Source organism: Rhincodon typus, chromosome 2 (assembly GCF_021869965.1).
Source record: "Rhincodon typus isolate 14 chromosome 2, sRhiTyp1.1, whole genome shotgun sequence".
NCBI classification, from domain to species: Eukaryota; Metazoa; Chordata; class Chondrichthyes; order Orectolobiformes; family Rhincodontidae; genus Rhincodon; species Rhincodon typus.
In genome coordinates, this window is record NC_063333.1 from 77,517,132 (window position 1) to 77,526,010 (window position 8,879).

Here is an 8,879-nt window from a genome sequence, read left to right on the forward strand (position 1 = left end):
GTGTTCATCCAGCTCTACACCTTGTTATCTCATACTTGGCCTGAGTTGTTTCAAGAATTCATTGGTATGCCTTAATCAGACTTTCATTTTCATTCAGTCATATTCTTTATTTACCTCTTTATCCAATGAGTGCTGTCTTTGGTTTCTCCACCTTTTCCCCTTCTTAGAATGCACCTAACCTGTACCTGAAGCATTTCTTCATTAAAGATCCTGCATCATTCAGTTACACTTCTTCCTGTCAAACATAAGTTACATTTATCCTGCTGTAAGTCTGCTCTTAACCCATTAAGCTTATTTTTCTATCAAATTAGAAGTTCTACTTTAGAATGTTTATTGTTTTTCTCTGTTACTAATCTAAGTCTCATGATACAATGATTGCTTTTACCCAAATGTTCTCTTATGGATTATTAATCCATTTGGTCCACTTCATTCCCCAAACCTGTGATGCCTCACTTCTAGTTGGACCAAGAATGTACTGATTAAGGAAGTTCTCCTGAATACATTTCAGAAATACCTCCTTCTCCCTTTCCTTTACTCTATCATTATCTCAATTGATATTTGAGGAATTAAAGGCCCCAACATCACCAGTCTATAATTTTCCATGTTATTCCGAGGTTTATCCATTTCCAGTGCGGTTATCCCTCCCTAATTCCGATTTACAACTCTAACTAAATAGGTTCTGTAACATAAACAGAAATTTCTGAAGAAAATTAGTAGGTCTGACCATTAACTCTGTTTCTGTCTCCTCAAATGCTGCCAAATCTGTTGAGTTTCTCCAGCAATTTTTCTTTTTTTTGTTTCAGATCTCCAACATTCACAGTTTTTTTAATTCAAATAGATTATGTCTTTGTCCCCTGATGGACATCTGCTCTTTCGAACAATACAATTATTACTGGTCTGGTAATGACGTTGTAAGATATGACAAGTGAAAGACATGAGTGTTTAATTAAACAGAGACTGCTGGAACACAAGTGGATAGGAGATAGCTGCATTTAAATTTGCATTCTTAAAATAAACAAACAATCTAGAAAAGGATTTGCATCTAGTTTCATACAGATTGGTATCCAATTATCAAAAATATCTTCAGTAAATATGACTGCCACCTCCCTTTATCCTTCCGTATCTTTTCCCAACAGTTTATATTCTCAAATATTAAGAACCCAGTCCTCAGCATCTTTAAGGTGACCTGATCATAACCATTGTGCCTCACCCCGATGTCCTTTTATCCCTTTGTTTCCTAAGAATCTCTGCCTGAAACATTTTTAAATGCTCTGCTTTCACCACCTTTCCAGAAAGTGAGTTCCAAAGATTCACACCCTCCTACAACCCCTGAAAAGCAAAATTCCGCTATCTCTCCATTTTAAATTGAAGACTCGCTTTTCTTCTAAGCAATGACCCCTAATTCTATATTTTCCTACAACAGGAAACATCCTTGTCTAAGGATACTATGGCTTTAAGAGGTGTATTTTGTCTTTTTTTTTGAAGACAGATGTTAAGAGATGTGTACATCTGTCTATTTGTATTCAAAAAAGTAAACAGCTTGTGAGACCTTGGGTATTTTTTAAAGTTGGAACAACAGAAGCAGTATGAATGGGTGGGATCAAGTTCTCACAGAACCAGGGTTTTTAGTTTTAGTTTTTCAGTAGCAGTTGCTGGGGTCTTGAAGCTGCAATACAGCTCTCCCTGCTACTGTCTCTCTCTCTCTCTCTCTCAGAGTTTTCTCTTGATGTTTTCCCTCCTGGAGTGGAGAAATGCCTGTGAGATAATCTATTTTACTGAATTTGCTAAGCATGCGTTTATGGGATGTTACTACATTGGAACAGCTGCTGATGAGTAGTTAAATAATCTAATAATCCATTAAATTTTCCAGTAGAGTTGTTATTCCAATTTTTTTTGTTGTATTTTAATTGTAGTATATGAATAAAGCGGGTTTTGCTTTAAGCCTGGTAGTTTGACCAATCGAATTGCATTAAGAACACAATGCCTGGCACTTGCCTTTAAAATAAGAAACAGTTAGGGTCTGGGCTATCTTCTTAATATATTTTGAGGTGTTTCAGTCTGGTCCATAACATATTGGGGGCTCTTGTCGTGATCAAAATCTCTAATTATAGGTTGGGTTTAGGATTGTTGCACTCAAAGGCAGTGAATGGTGCTTGTTGGTGGTTTATTTCAGGTATTGCATTTGGTTGGTTTAAACAGGGTGTGCTTTGTGTAGTAATGTCTCTTTCAGTCGCTAAGAATTTCCTGGGGGTGGAAGAAGTCATTTTTGGAATTTTACAGAAAGTGAGCAAAGCAAAGCTTTTGGAATTGGCAAACAAGCTGGAGTTGGAGTTGCCTGTGTCTTTGAGGAAAGGAGAGATAACTGTGGCAATTATCAAGAATTTACAATTGCCAGGAATGCAATTGTAATCTTTGGAAATGGCTAAAATTTAATTGGACATGAAGTAGTTTGAGGATGAAAAGGAAATGAAACAGTTTGAATTACGATTAAAAGCGGAGGAAAAAGAAAAGGAAAGGAAGGACCCAGCAGAAGAAAGGGAGAAACAGAGAGAAGAAAGGGAGAAAGAGAGAAGCAGGGAGAGATGTACTGCAGCTTCCAAACCCAGTTTCAAGACCCTAGCAAATGCTACTGAAAAACTAAAACTAAAACTAAAAATCCTGGCTCTGTGGAAGCTTGATCCCACCCATTCAGGCTGCTTCTATTGTTCCAACTTTAAAAAAAAACCCAAGCTCACATAAGCTGTCTACTTTATTGGATTCAAATAGACATCTCGATGCCTCTTCTTTAAACCTCTCTTCAAAAACAAAAGACAAAATACACCTCTTAAAGCCATAGTTTTGTCACACTTTCCACATCTACATTATGTCAAGCCCCTTCAGGATCTCAAATGTTTCAATCAAATCCTCTCCTACTCTTTTAAATTTCAGCAGATATAAACCGAATCTGACCAACCTTTCCTGAGAAGACAACCTTTCCATTCCAGATATTATTCTAGTAAATATTTTCTGAACTGCAGCCAATACATTTACATCCTTCCTTAAATAAGGGGGCCAAAACTATATGCAATACTCCAGATGTGGTCTTACCAATGCCCTACATAACTGAAGCATAACTCAGATCACTGCTTTTCTTGATCTAGATTAAGGACACAATTTCCACATCTGCAGATGACAGAAAATTTGGAAGTGCTGTGAACACAGGAAGATAGTGACAGATGTCAAGGGAACATAGACAAGCTGGTTGAATGGACGGAGACATGTTGGAGGAAAGTTAGTACTTGGATGTATGACGTAATATAAACAAAGAACAAGGATTCAATTCTAAAAATGATGCAGAAGGAGACGGACATGGGATTGTCTGTGAACAAATCACTAAAGGGGGCTGAAAAGGCTAAGTTTTATTCTGTGTTTATAAATAGAGGTATTGAGAACTAAAGTAAGGCTTGAGAAACTGAGGACACTAACCTAAAGGGAATGATAAAAGAAGAAAAGATAACATGAATAATTCATTATTTTAACCAAGGTGTGGTTAGGATAATTGGAATACATTGCTTGTAGAAAATTCAATGTGACTTTAAAAAATAACTTGTATCTGAAGAGAAAAGACATTTGCCAGGCTATTGGGAAAGGTCTGGAGAATGCTAAGGTGCTCTTGTGGTGAGCTGGCATGAATTGCTCAATGGCCTCCTTTTGTGCTTTCAGAACATCATGCAGCAGACACTTTGGGACAGGTTTCCAATTCAGAAACTGGCAATGATACAGCAGTCACTCATTATACACCCAAGTTTCCATCCATTGATGTCCACTTACTGGAACATCCATGTGTATAATCAAATTACTGCCCAGCAGATAATGTTTATAGCAACTCTTTGCTTCCACTGTTTTTAAAAATTAGCTGTTTTTTCTTTAATGTAAACTGGATTTGATCCCAAAGGTAAATGCAATTAAAAATAGAATGTAAATATAATATCTGTGGAAAAACACTGCATTTGACCACAACCTTGGATTCAACAATAGCACTAACCATGTAGCTAAATACAGCAACAGCAATATTTTAAATAAAGGCAAACAACTGCAGATGGCAGAAATCTGAAACAAACACGGAGAATGCTTGAAAAACTCAGCAGGTCTGGCAGCAGCTGTGGAGAGAGAAACAGACTTAATGTTTGGAGTCTGAGAATTCTGAAGAAGACTAATACTGGATTTGAAACATTAACTCCATCTCTGCCGCCAAGACCTGCTGAGTTTCTCCAGATATTTAAAAAAAAATGTGCATGATAATTAAGTGATTAGTGTAATTCCTCTCCTCATTCATATGTGCTTTCATTAGAGAGAGAACATTGGTTATCTGCTTGAGGTTGTACCTCTCACTACATGCTTGAGGCAGCGTTCCTCCATCAATTTCCATAGCTGGTACAGAGACTGGGCTGCAACTTTGGCCCTGCCATTTTTTAAAAAATACACTTTATTCACAAAAAAAAAGCTTTGTATATATACATAGTCACAAAAGCAGTTCGGTTCTGTACAGCAGTGTGCAGCTGGAGGTATAAAGCAGGCCAGGCAGCATTAGAGGAGCAGGAAAGCTGATGTCTCGGGTTGGGACCCTTCTTCAGCTTTCCTGCTCCTCTGATGCCGCTGGGCCTGCTCCACATTGTTATCTCAGACTCCAGCATCGGCAGTTCTTCCTATCTCTTGGTTGTGTACAGTAGTATATTAAGGAAACAAACAAACATTTGAGTTTGACTCCATCCTAACAAACTAAAAACATCTCTTACTTGTACAAGACTATATCTACATGCATTTGAGGGGCTGATAACTGAATGCACACCCACTTCAGCAGAAAGACCTGGGCTTTTCCCCCAGTGCCTTGGCGGCAGCTGCCCCAAGTTTTAGAGCATCAGCACCTTGTCATGTTCCACGGTCTAACCAAAACACAGGGTGAGTCAGCCTCTTGCACATTGTCAGCTGCTGTAGGAAGCCATCACCAGTTAAAATTTGGGTGCATTTAACCTGCAGTTAGTGGGTTTCTATAGCAATTAAAGACAAACAGATCAGAGTTTTTGTTTTAAAAGGGCATGTAGTTATTTGACATCGACATTTAAAACAAAACAGAACATTCAACGCCTGCGTTTATTTGAAACAGGCATGAGTATTTGAGATGTGTTTACCTTTGGATGGCTATTCTGTCAGAAAACTAAATGGAGACCAATATCGAAACCCATTATCCGAGCTGACAGGTCGTTTCCTCATCCTATGCATTAGTCTCTCTGTCCTGCCAAAAATAAATCACTCAGTAAGATAAAAAAGAAATTTACTATTTGAAACACCAAGCTGATAAGCATTCGTATTGGTGGATTATTATTAAGTAGATAAATAAATGTACGCAATTACAGATACGAATGATGTTAGTTGCAGCTTCCTGTGTTAATTACCGATGGCGCATTTACCCCTGTAGACAGCTCTCCCTGGGCTGCTCAGTGAGCTGCTAGATTCCCAGTTTACAGCCTCCTCATTCGCGAGTCTCTCCCACTGTCAAGCAAGCCCGGTCCAGACGACGGAGATAGAAAAAGAGAAATAAAGACTCCGTTTTGTTTCAGGGAAATGAGGAAGAATTGCTGCTGCGCACTCTCTTGCGGAAGTCCCCGAAACTGAAAGCGGTCTGCAGTTTCCGCACGTTCTCAGCAAACAGCTTTCACTTCTGTTCAATGGAATATAGTTGCGAGCGTGTAGCTCACGGTAATGCTGCTGGACAAACAATTGGGGATCTGTGTGTGTAGGATGACGAGAGTATATTCCCTTCAAACTGGCGAAGGATTGGAGTAAGGCTGGATCTGAACTGTATGCTGTACAATTGCAGTACAGACTCATTCAGCCATTGCTGGTCCTGATGCTTCACATAAAACTTCCTCCCCCTTTTTCTCATTTCTTTGAGACGCCCTTCTGTTCGTCTCTCAGGGACTTAAGCTTGCCCTTAAATGTACTTATGCCGATTACCTCCAATTCTCCATGTTGGGGCCGGTTCGTCATTCTCAGGCACAAGCTTTCTCCTGTGTCCTTTATCGTATTTATTAGCAATTTTCTTAAATTAATGGGCCTTAGATTCAGAATCCAATAACATTGGAATTACCTTCTTTACCTACTGAAACTCCTTTAAATTGTAAAAAGATTTAATAGGATAATCTCTCAGCTTCCTGTAGTTGAAAATCCCAGACAGATAGCTCTACCCTCTCAATTCCAGTTTCATTGTGTAAAAGAGCAATAGGAATTCACACTGTTTAAACAAATGCGTTGGGTTGTACAGTGTTGTGACTGTCAAAGACACACACCCAAAAACCACACACGGATATATTTTTTCTCCTTCCGTGTTGTTGTCAGTCCGATAGATAATTTTACTATTCAGAAACATATTCCAATCCTATATCGCAACCCTTTGACTACAGAAAACTTTTGACTGGGTGTGACTGTTTGACAAGGTTAATTTTCCTGGGATATGGATTTGACCTATGGAATTTCTTGGGAGTTTGATACTGCGATAAGGATAGGGTTAACCCAAACTATAAGCCTAATGCTAACCCTGTCACAGGCACAATAGAGGACATGTGGTAATGCAAACTGGCAGCTGTACTGGAGCAACCTGTATTGAAGTTAGAAGTTCAAAGAACAAAAGCCATTTGTTAAAGGTGAAACTTTCCTCTACAGGCCTATTTACAGAAGGGCCTGCATCCATTCATCTCCTTGGCCAGCCTCACAAGCGATGAAGAGCCACTCTGCCACTGGTAAAATACTACGCTAGCACATCAGGGGCCCCGGGTTTGGCCGTGATTGGATAAACTGGCTGTCCACCTCCGTGAAATGGGCAGCCATTTCAGTTACCAGTGCAAACTGGCATAAACCCCCATAGGAGAAAATACATTGGAGAGACATTGCAGATGCCCCATCTGCACCCAATTATTTTCCTTGCACGCATTCCTTCAATCTCATCTTCATAGGGTTGATTATATTCAACTCTTTGTACCTGTATTCATGAGAGAAGACCAATGAAATAGCTGAATATTGGGGAACCAAGGGTCCAGAAAGAACAAGGAATTTAAAGAAATCAATGTAAGTGCAAAAATTATACTGGAGAGATGAATACGAACAAGTGAATCAATCTCTGGACGAGAATTATCAGTAGATTTGTAAAAGATGTGGCTTCAGAGAAAGTGAGTGCATTGGTTTTGATTTTCTAGAATTCCTTGGATTCTAGAATAGATCTAAAGAGTTGGAAAATGACGAGCAATAAAAGAGGAGGAAAGAAGATGACAAATCAAAGACAAGCTGAAGTAGGCAAAATGCATGGACAAGGGAACCTCCTGCTGATTTCTACCCCCGCACGTCCCTCCACTGATGAACCAAACATCACTTGGAAGAAGCACTCAAGGTGGCAAGGGCACAGAATGTATCCAGCACTGGTGAATTCAGTGTCTGTTACAAACAGTGACATGATAGCATCACCATTCAACAGGTTGGTCTGTTTCAGAAGGATGGATTTGCCAGATGGGTGTTGTGGAAAAATTATATGCATTTCCTTAAAGTTGCTCATGATCAACATAGAAGCAGAAGTAGACCATACAGCCCTCCATGTGCTTTACCATTTTAGAGCATGGTCGGTTATCTACTGCAACACCATATTCCTGCAAAATCATTATAACCCTTGATGTCATTAGTAACTAGAAATCTATCAATCTCTGACTTGAACTTAATGACTAAGCTTTTACAGCCCAGTAGGTTAAAAAAATCCATATATTCACCACTCTGGGAGGGAAGAGGCTTCTCATTATCCTAGTCCTAAATGGCTAGCCTTTTATTCTGAGACTGTGTCCCCCTGGTTCTGAATTCCACAGACAGGAGAAATATCTTTTCTGCTTCTAATTTGTCTATCTCTTCAGTAATTTTGTAAGTTTCTATGAGATAGCCTCTCACTTTTGCAAAATCCAGAGAGTACAGGCCTAAATGTTTTTAATCTCTGCTTATAGGACAGTCTCACCATCCAAAGAATCAGTCTGGTGAACTGCTGCACTTTCTTTATATCAAAAGTATTCTTCTTTGGGCAAATGACCAGACTGCACACGATATTCCTGGACAATGACTGAAAGTGCTGGAAAAATACAGCAGGTCTGGCAGTATCTATGAAGAGAGAAACAGAGTTAACACTTTGAGTCCCATGAACCTTTATCAGAACTGGTTCTCTGGGTACACTCTCACCGATGCTTTTTACAATTGAAACAACAGTTACTTGTGCCTACACTCAAATCATCTTGCAATGAAGGCTAGAAGACTGTTTGTCTTCTGAATTATTCGCACTAGCTTACAGTGACTTATGAACAATGACACCAACATCCCTTTGGACATTGATAATTTCTAGTCTCTTACACATCCACATTATATTCCATCTGCCATGCTCTTGTCCACTCACAGCCTGTCTAAATCCCCTTAAAGTCTCTTTGCACCCTCCTTGCAACACATATTCAAACAAAGTTTTCTATTATCTGTGAAATTACAATTGGTCCCCACATCTAAATCATTGATAAAGTTGTCAACAGTTGAGGTCCAAGCACTGATCCTTGCAGTACCCCCAGCTATAGCCTAACAACCAGAGAATGACTCATTTATTTGTAATTTCTACTTTCTACCTATTAACCAATCCTTAATCTATACTAATATATTAACCCTGATCTCATGCATTCAATTCTGTCTACCAAACTCCCATGTGGGACTTTATCAAAAGCCTTCTAAATATTCAAATACACCACATTCAGTAGTTTCTCCGTCTTTGAGACTGCTGATACTTCCTCAAAACCTCTATGTGGCTTTTCAAACATGATTTTCTCTTGATAAAT

The 8,879-nt window shown here is 39.1% G+C and overlaps 1 protein-coding gene across 7 annotated transcripts in view; it reads right to left on the reverse strand.

Annotated features, from left to right (window-relative positions):
- Window positions 1-5,889, reverse strand: part of LOC109937043 (sterile alpha motif domain-containing protein 9-like) — a 30,551-nt gene extending 24,662 nt beyond the window's left edge. For 3 of the 7 annotated variants that reach the window (XR_007265749.1, XM_048618034.1, XM_048617996.1), the window contains exons 1-2: window positions 5,448-5,889; window positions 5,169-5,272 (exon numbers count right to left, since the gene is read on the reverse strand). The gene's annotated coding sequence lies outside the window, so the exon portion shown is untranslated. Of the gene's footprint in view, window positions 1-5,168; window positions 5,273-5,391 lie in introns of all 7 variants that reach the window. The other 4 variants (XM_048618019.1, XM_048618025.1, XM_048618003.1 and 1 more) reach the window with 4 other exon arrangements.
- Between the last annotated feature and the right edge of the window lie 2,990 nt (window positions 5,890-8,879).